Here is a 16,694-nt window from a genome sequence, read left to right on the forward strand (position 1 = left end):
CAAATCCAATCTCTACACTCCCCCAGTGACTGCAGGCCAGAGCCCGGACTCTGAATTTTGTTTCAATATCCAGGAAGCTGTTCAGCTGTGGGAGCCTGCACATGTCTCTCTCTTCAACCCAGTTTCAAACGTGGATTAAAGACCATGAGATGTCAAAGCAGAAGTAGCCATTCAGCCCATGCCATGAGATTCTGGCTGGTTTGATGATCCCTAGCTCTGCTTTCCTGCCTTTCCTCAGAACCCCTGATTCCCTTCCTGGTTAAAAATCTGTCATTATCAGCCTTCAATGTACGATTCATAATCCCGAGGCGGTCTGATCATCGATTAGGCTGTGACCTGTAACCTTCTAGCATGACCTTCTTGTCTAACACAAATACAGCTGCTGCTTCAACTAATTCCTTCCTCTTCTCTCTCTCATGGATATACAGTTAAACTACCTGAACGACACTATTTCCTTAATGGAAAACTCAGAAAGTTGCCTATCTAAGTTGCTTACTGTCTCCACACTCCATGGTGCAGGACATTTCCTCATGTTATCCCCATTTATCCTTCTTCAGGAGGGAAGACCTAAAGGTCCTTGACCTCTGGCAGTATCTGGCCAGCTGCTACATGGCCATACAGGAGCATCAGCTCCATAAACACTTATGACAGAGAAAGTGAGGACTGCAGATGCTGGAGAGTCAAAAAGTGTGATACTGGAAAAGCACAGCCGGTCAGGCAGCATCCGAGGAGCAGGAGAATTGACATTTTGAGCATAAGCCTTTCATCAGGAATGTGATGAAGAGCTTATTCTTGATGAAAAGCTTATGCCTAAAATGTCGACTCTCCTGCTCCTCGGATGCTGCCTGATTGACTGTGCTTTTCCAGCGCCACACCTTTTGATCACAAACATTTATGCTCAGTGAGATCTTGTGTTGATTAGTTTGTACAGTCCTGCAGAAAATATAAAGAGACAATCTTTGCATTTATTGAACTGAGTATCAGTTATGAGCTAGGATAGTGAGAGAAATAAATGGCCAATATTGAAACCAAAAGTGTTCTTCCTGTGAAAATTCCTCCATTTTCCAAAGTGCTTGGTTAAGCGCACTCATCTGATGTATTTATTTACATATGATAATGCCAACATTTACAAGGGTGTTGCCAGGGTTGGAGGATTTGAGCTATAGGGAGAGGCTGAACAGACTGGAGCTGTTTTCCCTGGAGCATCAGAGGCTGAGGGATGACCTTATGGAGGTTTACAAAATTATGAGGGGCATGGAGAGGGTAAATCGACAAAGCCTTTTCCCTGGGGTCGGGGAGTCCAGAACTAGAGGGCATAGGTTTAGGGTGAGAGGGGAAAGATATAAAATAGACCTAAGGGGCAACCTTTTTATGCAGAGGGTGGTACGTGTATGGAATGAGCTGCCAGAAGAAGTGGTGGAGGCTGGTACAATTGCAACATTTAAGAGGCATTTGGATGGGTGTATGAATAGGAAGGGTTTGGAGGGTGCTGGCAGGTGGGACTAGATTGGGTTGGGATATCTGGTCGGCATGGACGGGTTAGACTGAAGGGTCTGTTTCCATGCTGTACATCTCTATGATTTTATGACTCAATGTTACAAAGTTTTAAGATTAATACAACAATCCACAATCAAATATGTTATGAATAATGCTCAGAGAATGAAACAAATATTCGGCTGAATATTGGCCATTAATTAAATCAGTAATGTTTGTGTAACTAATGCTCACTGATAGAAGACAATTCTTTTCCTTCAAGTATATCAATGCTGTTGTCTTGGACATTTATACATTACCTTGTATTGCAACGGATCATGGCATTATCAAAACAGACAAAATGAGGCAAGGAAGGGTTGGTAGGGTGAACGAACCTTGGATGACAAGAAATGTGGAATATCTAGTCAATAGGAAGAAGGAAGCTTACTTAAGTTTGAGGAGGCAAGGATCAGACACAGTTCCAGAGGGTTACAAGGCAGCCAGGAAGGAACTGAAGAATGGACACAGGGGAACAAGAAAGGAGCATGAAAAAGGTTTAGCAGGTAGAATTAAGGAAAGCCCCAAGGCTTTCTACACTTATGTGAGGAAAAGAGGATGGCTAGAGTGAGGGTAGGACCAATCAGGGCCAGTAGAGGGAACTTCTGTCTGGAGTTGGAGGAGGTAGGGAAGGTCCTTAGTGAATACTTTGCTTCAGTGTTCACTAGTGAGAGGGGCTTTGATGTTTGTGAGGACAGTGTGAAACAGGCTGACATGCTCAAACATGTTGATGTTAAGGAGGTGAATGCGCTGGAAATTTTGAAAAACACGAGGAGAGATAAGTCCCTGTGCCAGCTTGGGAAATACCCTAGGTTATTACAGGAAGCGAGGGAAGAGATTGCTGCACCTTTGGCGATGATCTTTGCATCCTCACTGTCCACTGGAGTAGTACCAAATGTTTGGACAGTGGCAGAAGTTATTCCTTTGTTCAAGAAAGGGAACAGGGATAGTCCTAGGAATTATAGACCAGTCAGTCTTACGTCGGTGGTGGGCAAATTATTGGAGAGGATTCTGAGAGACATGATTTATGATTATTTGGAAAAGATAGTCAGCATGGCTTTGTTAGGGGGGGCAGGTCATGCCTCACAAGCCTTACTGAATTCTTTGAGGATGTGACAAAACACATTGATGAGGGTGGAGCAGTAGGTATGGTGTATATGGATTTTAGCAAGGCATTTGATAAGTTCCCCATGGTAGGCTTATTCTGAAAGTAAGGAGACATGGGATACCTCTGCTCTTTGCGATTTTAATAAATGACTTGGATGAGGAAGTGGAAGGGTGGGTTAGTAAGTTTGCTGATGACACGAAGGTTGGTGGAATTGTGGACAGTGTGGAGGGCTGTTGCAGATTGCAACGGGACATTGACAGGATGCAGAGCTGGGCTGGGAAGTGGCAGGTGGAGTTCAACTAGAAAAGTGTGAAGTCATTCACTTTGGAAGGTCAAATTTGAATGTAGATTACAGGGTTAAAGGCAGGATTCTTGGCAGTGTGGAGGAACAGAGGGATCTTGGAGTCCTATGTCCATATATCCCTCAAAGCTGCTGACCAATATGAGAGAGTTGTTAAGAAGGCATATGGTGTGTTAGCTTTCATTAGCAGGGTGATTGAGTTTAAGACTGGTGAGGTAATGTTGCAGCTCTATAATGCCCTGGTTAGACCACACTTGGAATATTATGTTCAGTTCTGGTCGCTGCATTATTGGAAGAATGTGGAAGCTTCAGAGAGGGTGCAGAGATTTACCAGGATGCTGCCTGGACTGGAGGGCATGTCTTAAGAAGAAAGGTTAAGGGATCGAGGGCTTTTCTCATTGGAGTGAAGAAGGATGCGAGGCGACTTAGTAGAGGTGTACAAGATGAGAGGCATAGATAGAATGGATAGTCAGAGACTTTGTCCAAGGGTGGAAATGGCTATCATGAGGGGGCATAACTTTAAGGTGATTAGAGGAAGGTTTCGGGGAGATGTCTGAGGTAGGTTCTTTGCATAGAGAGTGGTGGTTATGCAGAATGCACTGCCAGCAGTGGTAGCAGGGTCAGGTATATTAGGGAAATTTAAGCAACTCTTGGATTGGCACATGGATGAGAGAAAGTAGGTTAGTCTGATCTTAGAGTAGGATAAAAAAAACAAAGAACAAAGAAAATTTACAGTCCAGGAACAGGCCCTTCGGCACTCCAAGCTTGAGCCAATCCAAATCTACTGTCTAAACCTGTCGCCCAATTCCTAAGCATCTGTATCCCTCTACTCCCCACCTACTCACGCATCTGTCCAGACATATCTTAAATTAATCTACCGTGTCTGCTTAAACTACCTCTGCTGGCAATGTGTTCCAGACATGCAATACCCTCTGTGTGAAGTACTTGCCACATGTATCCCCCTTAAACTTTCCACCTCTCACCTTGAAAACATGCCCTCTCATTATTGAATCCTTCACCCTGGGAAAAAGCTTATCTCTATCTACCCTGTCTATACCCTTCATGATTTTGTAGACCTCAATCAGGTCCCCCCTCAATCTCCTTTTATCTGATGAAAACAATCCCAACCAACTCAACCTCTCTTCATAGCTGGCGCCCTCCATACCAGGCAACATCCTCGTAAACCTTCTCTGCACCCTCTCCAAAGCGTCCACATCCTTTTGGTAATGTGGTGACCAGAACTGTACACAATATTCTAAATGCGGCTGAGCCAATGCCTTGTACAATGTTAACATGACTTGCCAGCTCTTATACTCAATACCCTGTCCAATAAGGCAAGCATACTATATGCCTTCTTGACCACTCTATCCACCTGTGCAGCAACCTTCAGTGCACAATAGACCTGCATTCCCGGATCTCTCTGCCCATCAACTTTTCCCAAGGCTCTTTTGTTCACTGTATAATTTGCTCTAGAGCTAGACTTCCCAAAATGCATCACCTCACATTTGTCTGAGGTGCCACTTTTCTGCCCAACTCTCCAGTCTATCTATATCCTCCTGTATTCTTTAACAGTCCCTTATGCTTTCTGCTACTACACCAATCTTCATGTCATATGCAAACTTGCTGATAATACCAATTGTGCCCTCTTCTAGATCACGTATGTATAATCACAAACAACACTGACCCCTGTGGAACACCACTGGTCACTTTTCTCCATTTCAAGAAACTCCCTTCAACTACTACTCTCTGTCTCCTGTTGCTCAACCAGTTCTTTATCCACCTTTTTGAACACCCTGCACACCATGTGACTTCACTTTCTCCATTAGTCTACCATGGGGAACCTTATCAAACACCTTACTAAAGTCCATGTACATGACATCAACAGCCCTTCCTTCATCTATCAACTTCCTCACTTACTCAAAGAACTCTATTAAATTGGAAAGGCACGATCTCCCCCGTACAAAACCATGTTGCCTATCACTGATAAGCCCATTCTTTTCTAAATATAAATAGATCCTATCCCTCAGTACCCTCTCCAGCAACTTCCCCACCACCAACGTCAGGCTCACTGGTCTGTAGTTACCCAGAATATCCGTACTACCCTTCTTGTACAGGGGGACAACATGAGCAACCTTCAAGTTCTCTGGCACCTCACCTGTGCTTAAGTATGCTACAAAGATATCTGTCAGGGCCCCAGTTATTTCCTTTCTCGCCTCCCTCAGCAAGCTGGGATAGATCCCAGCCGGTCTTAGGGATTTGTCCACCTTATTAACCTCTAGCCTACCCAACACATCTTCCCTACTTATGTCAATGTGATCCAAACTAATCAAACTTCTATCTCTATTCTCAACATTGATCATGTTCCTCTCCTCAGTGAACATTTGATTCCACGTTTAAGACTGGTCTTACTCTCCTGATATTCCTCCACGGCCCGTTCTGTTCTGAGCTGCCTAGATCTTATGTACACTTCCCTTTTCCTCTTGGCTAGTCGTACAATTGCTTCCGCCAGCCACGGTTCATGAATCTTGCCTTTCCTGTCCTCTGCCTTCGAGGGGACATGCCTATCCTGCACTATCTTTGAAAGCCCCCCACATATCAAATATAAACTTCCCTTCAAATAGCTGTGTCCACTCCACATTTCCCAGCTCCTGCCGAATTTTGATATTCTTGGCCTTGGCCCAGTTTAGTACTCTTCCCTTAGGACCACTCTCATCTTTGTCTATGAGTATTGCAAAACTTGCAGAATTGTGGCCAACACAACATTGAGGGTCGAAGGGCCTGCACTGTGCTGTACTATTCAATGTTCTATGACACAAACAGTCTGCATACGGTCAGAAAAAAAATTCTGCTGCTGTCATTAAATCTTCAACCATGAGCAATATTTCTCAAATAATAAACTCATCACATTTCCACTCTGAAGCCACCTCTGGATTCCTGCAGTAAGTGCAGCTGTTCCCTTCCACTGGCAGTAAATGAATTCTCTCCAATCCTAGTTGCACAGAAAATGAACAGAATGCATAAAATGTAAATACTAGGGAGTTAACATTTCAATGACAAATAGAAACAAAAAACACACACGCAATGCCAGCATTTCATTCATATTTGTTGTGATTAGCTAGGGTTGCACTTCACATATCACTGAAATCACAACTCAAGAACAAACGTAAGGCTGAGGCAATGTCCACAATAAACAGTTATTGGACAACAGTCAGTATGACAAAAGGGGTTATGGTCAGTCATGGCCTTAAACTGATCACATAGAAAGCGATGAGGAACCTGGGGAGAAAGTCCAGCTTGAGGAAGCAAGTTTAGTCTTGACAATAACACTTAAATATGCCTAAACAAAGAAGGGGATTGAAGATGAAATTATGCACTTGCAACATTCCAAAAATGTCAAGGCAGGAAAGGGCTGCAATGTCTGTAATAAATATTGATGATGTCGTGAGACATATGTAATAGATACAGAAACAGGAAGAGGATGTTTATTTCTGTAAGTTATACCATGAGCCAAAAGTGAGGACTCCAGATGCCGGAGATCAGAGTCAAAATTAGAGTGGTGCTGGAAAAGCACAGCATCTGAGGAGCAGTATTCTCCTGCTCTTCGGGTGCTGCCTGACCTGCTGTGCTTTTCCAACACCACTCTAATCTTGACTCTGTTATACCATGAACTGAGCTCATGAGACAGTATAGTATTGTTGGTTAACGAAACATGGATTATGGAAACATAAAAGAATCTAGGAATTGGCAAATTGGGAATTGGGAATTTGCTCAAAAGAAGATGGAGGGAAAATTGCATGGAACTGGACCTGCTGAGCTTTTCCAGCACCACACTCTCGACATATGCTGGCTCTTGGTTTAAATCACCACCAGTTGTCTCTCTCTAATGGGAGAGCAGCCCTATCATCTGGAAATGACAATGCTGACAACTTGATGTTCATCACTTCTCTCTAGTCGTTTTTACTCGTTAACTTTGCAAGATAATTCTTCCATTTTGTCAGGCAGCATTTCTGTATTTTTTAATACAAAATTGTGCTAACTGCTCAATCATTTTATGATACTTAAATCATTTTGTCAACATGGATGTTAATGATGATTTGGTCTAAAGTCTCCCAATCCTTACAAAGTTCTCTAGGAGATGAAACTTTCTGGAAAATCAAACAACTTATGCACCATCTTTGCATCTATAACGTTTTTGGCCACTGGGGATTTGTCTGGTCCAGGGATTGGTTTATGCTGAGACCCATTAAAGTTTCCAGTCTGTATCTTCACTAAGCTCATATCTTCATGGTTTCCTGAATGCAAATGTGTGTTCTACTCCTTTTTGTTGACTCCACTTGGATGATCTTTTCAGTGGGTATCTGAGCCTTTAAGAAAACTATATGTGTTGAAGATGATGTGTTGGGCCTTCCGACATTCAGCATTCTTTGTGGTTCAGGATATGTCTTAGCATCGACTTATGATCTACATTAAATTTATCTCCAGAACTGATTCATTGGTAGTCATCAAACAGAAAATGAGCAGTGTGGAAAGAACAGATATTGTAAAGACATAGGAAATACTTAATTTGACAAATCTCATGGCCATGAATATAAGAGAGTTGCCAGTAAGTACAGTTGAATATTCAGCAGAAACTTATCTTCCCAAATAATGCACAGAATGGGGACATGGTGGCTCAGTGGATAGCAATGCGGTCGGGCAGAGCCAGGGATCAGGATCCGATCCATCCATCTTCTCCCCATGTCTGAAAGGTTTCTGCTGGGTGCTCTGGTTTCCTCCCACAGTCCAATGAGGTGCAGGTTAGGTGGATTGGCCATGCTAAATAACCCATGGTGTGCAGGGATGTGTAGATTAGATGTGTTAGCCATTGGAAAGGGGGATTGGTTTGGGTGGGAAGCTCTTCAGAGGGTTGGTGTAGAGTTGTTGGGCTGAATGACCTATTTTGACATGGTGGGTATTCTATAAACAATTAGAAAGAATGGAGAATCTTCTCCCAGCAGAAAATAATTGTGATGGAAACCTGAGCGGTCATTGTGAGGAGTTTACAAAGGAGGACTCCCCTGATAGTGTTAGATGAAGATGGAGGTTCATATGGAACTTAAATGTTGGATATAACTGGTTGGATCAAATAACCTGTTCCTTTTGTAAGTCATAGAAATACATTGAAAAGAAAAAGCAGCACTCACCAGATACACTGCAGACTCTTACAGTTCGGTGTGAGGTGGCTGACAGCAGGAATGGATTGGTCAGTTAAAGAGTTTGACCACAGCGACAAAATTGTCAGCGACTGGCTTGTACTGAGAGCTGAACTGAGTGCCTCAATAGACGAATCTGTGAGTGCATTATTATCTAATCTGAAGAGAGACATCAAGAAACAGAAAGTAATGGCAATAATCTGTACATGGATCAATGTTTATTCACAATTCTCTAGCTAATAATAATGCCAGGGAACAGCTTGACAAGTAGTAATTGAAAATAGGAATAAAATTAGACTAAGACTGTTAATTACCTCAACTCCTGTATTTTACAGTCTGGCTTTCTCAAACTCTCAGACAGCAATATTACTCCTGAGTCTCCAAGTTTATTATTGTTCAGGTTCAGTGCTGTGAGGGACCTGTTTGTGTTCAGAGCAGAGGTGAGATCTTCGACACAACAATCTGTGAGCTCGTTGTCATTCAGACTAGGCTCAGCAAGAAAGGAAAAAGAAAACAGACAGCAATGAATAAAAAGATGGTTATTCATGCAAACAATACTCCGCTTCAAAATACAGAAATCAGAGCCTGTCAGCCCATTTTGTTTACAGTTTCCTCAGCTCAAATTGTCTTAGAGACATATCATGGTGATGAATCACTCTGATACTCACGACAGTTTCTGTATTTCACAGTCCAAGTTCTTCAGTGCCACAGATAAGTGTTTCACTCCAGAGGATCCCAGTTTATTATAACCCAGGTACAGGTCCTTCAGTGATCGGTTTGTGCTGAGAACAGAGCTGAGATTCTCAATAGAAGAAGCCGTGAGGTCATTGTCAGCTAACCTGAGAACATAGTGACAGTGACAGTGTGGTTAATCAGGATTTATGTAGCAGACAAGCAATGATGAGCATCATTATAATTATAGTAAGTACAAGTCGAACTATCGCTAATAATAATAATGATTTACAATGGTGGAGATCAGTTATTGTTCTGTTGATCATGCACAGTCTTATACTCACCCGAGTGCCTCAATTTGACACTTTGGGTGCTTCAGGACCAAGCACAGTAAATGCATTCCTGATTCACCAAGGTCATTTCCCTCCAACCTTCAAATAAACACAAAGGGGATAGAAATGTGCTGAAACATATCTCAGGCATACTGGGTGTTTTCAATTCTCTCTAACAATTGTTATAAAAACTATAAAATAATAAAAGATTGATAAACCAGTTTTGCTGTCTTTGCCAAAGAAACTGGGCTACTTCTAGTTTGAGGAGTACATGATATAGTTTGAACCACTGACAGTCTGCAAGTTAGGAGCACCACCAGGTGGGAGTCTGATGCGAGTGGACTTGCTCCCTCTCTCAGCCAATAAAATCACAGCTTCATGCATATGTATTTTGTACATCATGTCAATCTGAAAAATACTTTCAAATGCTGCATAATTTGAAACAAAGTAAGTGGATGCCACGCAATCTGTTTGATATTTACATAATAAGGATAATGTATGATTTGTATTTAATCTGAAGGCACTGAAACACTGTGCACAGAGTGGAGGCGATTTCACTTTGAATTAAACTCGCTGATTTCAGTCTGGTTAATCAATTATTTTGATTAATTTTTAAAAAAATTCTGCATTGGCCACATGACAGGGTCCTTCTCATTTATATTCTCTTTGTATTGACTAGGGCGTTTCTCGGATAGCTGACAGTGCAGCCAGACCACATTACTTCGTGTGCTGATTTGGGAATACTTTACAAATGCAGCTAGGCAAAATGGAACTTTTTTTCATGAACGAAGAAAGATTTCCCACAGGCAGGAAAAATCAAGTCTCACTCAATGTTGCACGTAGCAAATCAAACTGAATATTAGCCATGAAGCTACACTTTTTAGCTTCATTAACCATTTATGTCTGGTCAATATGGCATTTCTTTTTCTAATTTTAGGTCCTTGTCCACAATAGATCTCATATAGTTTTCTTTTTTCTCCCTTTTGACAATTTCTATTATCTAAATCTTTTTGCATAATCAATTGTATTTTGTTCATTGTACACTTGCTCTGGCAAAACCTCTGATCTTATTTGCTAACTTGGTATGATGCCTTTGATGAAATAAAAACTGATTTAACAACTTGACTCATGTAAGTAATGAGTTACCTCAATACTTGGCATTTGTGCAGTGAAGGTTCCAGCCTTTGAAGTCCTTCAGACTGAATAAAACAGTTCCGCAGATCAAGATGTTTTATTGTATGACAAAGTCCAATGGCGTGAGACAATACAGCGCAGTCAATTGGGCTCAGTGGCAAGGCTTTCTGTGAGTCTGAATCCCCAAATTGAAGTCTTTCCACAGACCCCAATGTAGTCTGTGCCAGGACTTTATTCTGGGACTCAAACAAATAGTGCAAAGTATTCAGAAGATTCCTTTTCCCACTTTTGCTTCCAGTGTTACCGACCTGGCTTTCAACCTTCTCCTGCACCCAGTCAATCACTCGGCAGGCTGTTTGATGAAGAAATGAGCCCACCAGCTCCTCCAAGGGCCAAGCTACCTGTGGGGAGGACAAGCCAGCAATAAAACGGAGAAATATCTCAAATCTGTCATCCTCCTTGCTGTGAACGTCATTGAGCAGTTTCTGGATGTCCTCAAGATCGGGAGTCAGGAACTGTGCGAGTGCAGCGACAAACTCTTGTATGGTGAGATGGAGGAAGGTGTAGACTACACTCTGGGCAGAATCATTCCTCTCAAAAATTTCCAACATGAAGCCAGACAGGAACTGCGAAGGCTGAAAATTATATTTGATCAGATCCTCATTTCTGAAGACAATCTGTTTCTCAAAGACACCTCTCAATGCCATCTCACCAATCTTCAGCAACACATCGCGGGGGTTTTCAATCTCTCGGCCGTGGTTTTTCAGTATGTTGTAAATATAGTAGGAATATAGTTGGGTGATGGTCTTGGGGACTTGCTGCTGTTTCTTGCTTCCTTGTGTATAGAAGGGACCCAGTGAGAGACAGAGAATCCAGCAGTACGAAGGGTTGTAGCACATGGTGTAGAGGATCTCGTTCTCTTCCACGTATTTGAAAACAGCTGCTGCCACCGTCTGATCTTCAAAGCATTTTTGGAAATACTCTTTCCGTTCTTCCCCAACAAATCCAAGTATCTCAGCCCACACACTGATGTCAGCTTTTTCCAATAATTGCAGTTCACTTGGACGGGTCGTCAATAACACTGAACACCCTGGAAGCAGCATCTTCTGTATTAAACTGCTGACAATGTCAGACACTTTGCAGGGAACCTCTGGGTCCATGCATATTGACTGGGGTGCGGCATCTGACTGGCTGTCAGGAAATTCAATGCTATCCTTGAATTCATCTAAACCGTCGAATATAAACAGCAAACTGGCCGGATGTTTCCACAGATCTTCCAGAAATTTCTCCAAATAAGGATAGAACAGCAGAATCATTTCTTTTAAAGTTGCTTTCCAGTTAATAGCATTCAACTCGCGGAATTTAAAACTAAAGACAAATTGAAAATGCGGGTAAATGTTCCCGCTGGCCCAGTCGTAAACTATCTTTTGTAACAGTGTCGTCTTCCCAATTCCTGGGACTCCACTGACGACGACGGAACAACCTGAATGAATTTGTACAATCTGTCCCTTTCCAGTGTGGCACTGATAGACTTCTTGTGCAAAGCCACTTCGGAACAACTGATCAATGCGGATTTTTTCCAGTTCCCTTCGAAGGTGCATCTCTCTCCATTCTTCATGATCCCTGCCACGTGCAATAAGTTCATGCTCCACCAGTTTCCGATGACGAACAGGAGAAATTATTGTCAGTTCAGTGTACCGTGCGTTCAACTGAGAAATCCTAACCTTCTCCTTGATTAGAATAGTGTTCAAATCAAGTGTTTCATTTCTCTGTCTCAGCATCTCCTTGTGTTGTTCCTGAGCATCTGCAACAAGGACGGGCATTTATGGTACCATTTCGACAAATGATAAATGACATCATAATTTTGCCAACATTTCAAATATGATTCACTGCAGAAAGTGAATATGATGTTGCTAATTTTGTTTTGTTGACCTGCCATCTTATTGGGTGAACATCCAAATTTAAATCAGGATTGTGGGTAATCGAAGGAGAGGAGGACAGAAAAAAACTGTGTCAGTAAGAGAGGCTCCTTTTTTTGAGGCATTTTCAATGTTGGAGCTGATTTCTTCGAATTCTACGAGCGGTAATTACTGCTTTACAAGCTATTGCACTGCTTTGGGGAAAAAAAAGAGATCAAAACAACGGCACTTTACAAAGGAGGAAGAGAGACGAAGGCAGAGACCACATGGGGAGTGAATAAAATGAGAAAGAATCCTACTCTGTTGTCTGACCCAGCAGTGAATCTGCACAGCTACTGCCTCTGCTGTTTGAACTCATTGGACATTGGAGCATGCCTAAGAAATAAACTAATAAACAGTGAAATTCATGGCTAAATCTGTGTGGGGAGGTAACAGCAAGGGAGCTGCTAGGTGCAAATGTGTCATAAAGTCAAAAGGAAAAACTTTTTTGAATTTAGGGTGCAGCAACAGCTGTTAGTGAGCAGAGCAGCTGGGAAATGAGCTGTCCCAAAATAGATATAGGTAAGGATTAGCTGTTAAATGGATACCTGAGTTTTGGTTGCTGTTTTGACAACAATTCAAATTTAACCAATTAATTGAAATTGTGCTCAGGATACCAAAACCCAATTGTGTTTGAGTTTACAGTATTGACAACATCAGACCAATGAGAGGGGACAATGTTAGGGTTTAAAACATGAGGGTATTTTGAAAACTGGTTAGAACAACTGCCACCTGAAGAAATAAACACCTTGTTCTCAAAGAAATCTCTGAAGGCACTATTTGTCAAAGGTACCTTTTCCTGTAAAGCTCACACCTTCAATACCTTATCTGGGCCAACATGACACCAATTGTTAAAGTTCACTTGAGAATATAACTTTTAAAAAAGTTTTGTGATTTACATATGAAACAACTGAAACCAACATGGTCATTCCAACAGATGAGAGATTTAACAAACAAGATCTTTTTCAATATATAATTTCAGGTACATCACACTGTAAATGTTTTGCTATAAATTCTGTGTCTTAATATCTTATACTCCACAATCATCTGATAAAAGAGTGGTGCTCCAAATACCTCTGCTTCCAATTAAACCTGTTGGACTATAACCTAGGGTTGTGTGATTTTTAACTTTTCCTGTAAAAGCAGTAAAAAGTACGAGGATGACCCAGGGAGGAGACAACAGAATTAGAAGGATGGAAAGAAGCGATAGATTAAGAATATCGGAAGCAGGACAGCACAGAGTGACTGCATGGACTTTGAGAGATTAGATTAGATTCCCTACAGTATGGAAACAGGCCCTTTGGCCCAACAAGTCCACACCAACCCTTAGAAGAGTAATCCACACAGATCCATTCCCCTACCCTCTACTTACCCTGGACTAACGCACCTATCACTCTGGGCAATTTAGCATAGCCAACTCACCTGACCTGCATATCTTTGGATTGTGGGAGGAAACTGGAGCACCCGGAGGAAACCCACGCAGACATGGGGAGAATGTGCAAACTCCACACAGTCACCTTTGGCGGGAATCAAATCCGGGTTCCTGGTGCTGTGAGGCAGCAGTGCTAACCACTGAGCCATTGTTCTGTCCCTTAACTAATGTTGAGTTAATGTTAGACATTTGTGTTATTGGAGCAGCATTTTAATAGCGTTGAGGGTCAGACAGTAATTAGTTAAAAAAGGGGCGTGGATTTGTTAATAGTTTTTGGTTAGTGCTCATTGTTGGAATTAGGAAAATAAGTTGCTATTTTTTTCTTTAAACACTGGAAATCAGGGGCTTTCTTTTACTCACTCTTTGAGCATATCACATTTAGAGAAGGTATGGGGTTAGAACTAGAATTCCTCCAGTGTGGAAACAGACCCTTCAGCCCAATAGGTCCACACTGACCCTCCAAAGAGTAACCCACACAGTCCCATTCCACGACCCTAAGGATCTGCATTCCTCTGCTCCCTTCCCATTCATCGATTTGTCTGGATCCTTCTTACTCCAGGCACCCACCACCTTCTGTGTGAAGAATTTTCCATGTGTCTCTCCCCAAAACATTTCCCCTCTCAATTTGAACTCGTGACCCCTAGTAATTGAGGCTTCCATTCTGGGAAAAATGTTTCTTGCTATCCACCCTGTCTACACCTCTCATGATTTTATAGACCTCAATCAGGTCCCCTTCAACCTCCTTCTTTCCAATGAAAATGATCTTAACCTTCTTAACCTCTTCTCATAGCTAGCACCCTTCATACCAGGCAACATCCTGATGAACTTCCTCTTCACCATCTCCAAAGCATCCACATCCTTTTGGTAATGTGGTGACCCGAACTGTACACAGCATTCCAAATGTGGCCGAACCAAAGTCTTATTCCTCATTTCCCGTTGTAACATTGGATATGTCTGGTCTGGCCCTGGGGTCTTAACTATCTTGATGCTTCCCAGAATTTCCAGCATATCCACATCATTAATATCAATCTGTTCAAACTTATTGACCTGGTCCATGGTGTTCCCACTATCAACAAGGTCCCTTTCTCCGGTGAATACTGAAGCAAAAACCTCATTTAGGGCCTCCCCTACCTTTTCAGACTCCAGGCACAAGTTCCCTCCACTATCCCCGATCAGCCCTACCCGCTCTCTGATCATTCTGTTGTGAATCACGTAAGTGTAGAATGCCTTTGAGTTTTCCCTAATCCTTCCCACCAAGGCTTTTTTTGCTCCCCCCATCCTGGCTCTCCTCAGACCATTTTTGCATTCTTTCCTCGCTACCCTGTAATCCTCTAAAACTGTACCAAATCCTTGCTTCCTCAACCTTAAGTAAGCTTCCTTCTTCCTGTTGGCGAGAAGCTCCTCTACTCTTGTCATCCAAGAATCCTTCACCTTACCATTCCTTGCCTGTCTCAGTGGGACAAAGTTATCCAACACTCGCAACAAGTGCTCCTTAAACAGCCTCCACATTTCTGTTGTACACTTCCCAATTTATACTGCACAGCTCCTGTCTAATAGCAGCATAATTTCCTCTCCCCTAATTAAATACTTTCTCATACTGTCTGCTCCTGTCCCTCTCCATGGCTATGGTATTGGTGAGGCCATTTTGGTCACTGTCACCGAAATGCTCTCCCACCGAGAGATCTGACACCTGGCCTGGCTCGGTGACTAGCACCAAATACAATATGGCCTACCCCATAGTCGGCCTATCCACATATTGAGTCAGGAATCCCTTCTGGACACACCACAAAATCGGCTCCATCCGGACCATCTGTGCTAAGAAGGTTCCAATCAATATTGGGGAATTTGAAGTCACCCATAACAACAACTCTGTTACATCTGCACCTTTCCAAGATCTGCTATCCAGTCTGTTCTTCCATCTGTCTGCTGCTATTGGTGGGGGTGGGAGCAGGAGTCCACTGAAAACACCCAATAAACTGACTGCTCCTTTCCAGTTACTGACCTGCACCCATACTGACTCAGTAGACAAATCCTCCTCAATGATAATCTCATTTTCTGCAGGAGTGATGTACTCTCGAACTAACAATACTACTCCCCCTCCTCTTTTACCCCCCTCCATGTTCTTTGTAAAACATCTAAACCCTGGAACATCCAGCGACCATTCCTACCCATGTGAAATCTATGTCTTGGTTATGGCCACAAGATCGTAGTTCCAAGTCCTGATCCATGCTCTAAGTTTATCACTCCTATTCTTGAGACTCCTTGCATCGAAACAGACACTTTTAAACACCCCTTTTTCCTATCAACTGTGTATCCTTCCTCTGCACTCTATTTCTGCCTGTTCAACAACTACTCTCTACTCTGGTCTGTAGCTCTGATTCCCATTCCCCTGCTAAACTAGTTGAAACCTTCCCAAAGTGGTCTAGCAAATCTCCCACCCAGGACATTGGTGCCCCTCCAGTTTAAGTTAACTATGTATAGGTCCCACCTTCCCAGAAGGTATCCCAATGGTCCAAGTGAAGCCCTCCCTCCTGCACCAGTCCTGTAGCCACGTTCTTAGCTGCACTCGCTCCCTGTTCCTCGCCTGACTAATACGCGGGACTGGTAATAATCCTGAGATTACTGCTTTGCGCGTCCTTTTTGTTAGCTTCCAACCTAACTGCCCGAAATCACTTGTTAGATTCTCATCCCTTTTCCTGGCCATTCCAAAGGTGCCAATTGGCACCACAACTTCTTGCTGCTCACCCTCCCCCTTCAGAACCTTGTAGACTCGATCAGAGACATCCCGGACCCTGGCACCTGGAAGGCAACATACCTTCCGGGAGTGCTGTTCACAATCACAGAATCTCCTGTCTGTTCCTCTAACTATTGAGTCTCCGGCCACTAGCACTTTTATATTGTCCCACTTCCCTTTTGAGCCACAGAGGCAGGCTCAGTGCCAGAGTGCTGGTCACTATGGCTTTCCACTGTAGGTCATCCACCCCAAAAGTATCTAAACTGGTATACTTATTAATGAGGGGAATGGCCAAAGGGGC

The 16,694-nt window shown here is 42.8% G+C and overlaps 1 pseudogene; it reads right to left on the minus strand.

Annotated features, from left to right (window-relative positions):
- Positions 1 to 874: 874 nt before the first annotated feature.
- Positions 875 to 16,694, minus strand: part of LOC140486114 (NACHT, LRR and PYD domains-containing protein 3-like) — a 61,601-nt pseudogene continuing 45,781 nt past the window's right edge.

Source organism: Chiloscyllium punctatum, chromosome 15 (assembly GCF_047496795.1).
Source record: "Chiloscyllium punctatum isolate Juve2018m chromosome 15, sChiPun1.3, whole genome shotgun sequence".
NCBI lineage: Eukaryota > Metazoa > Chordata > Chondrichthyes > Orectolobiformes > Hemiscylliidae > Chiloscyllium > Chiloscyllium punctatum.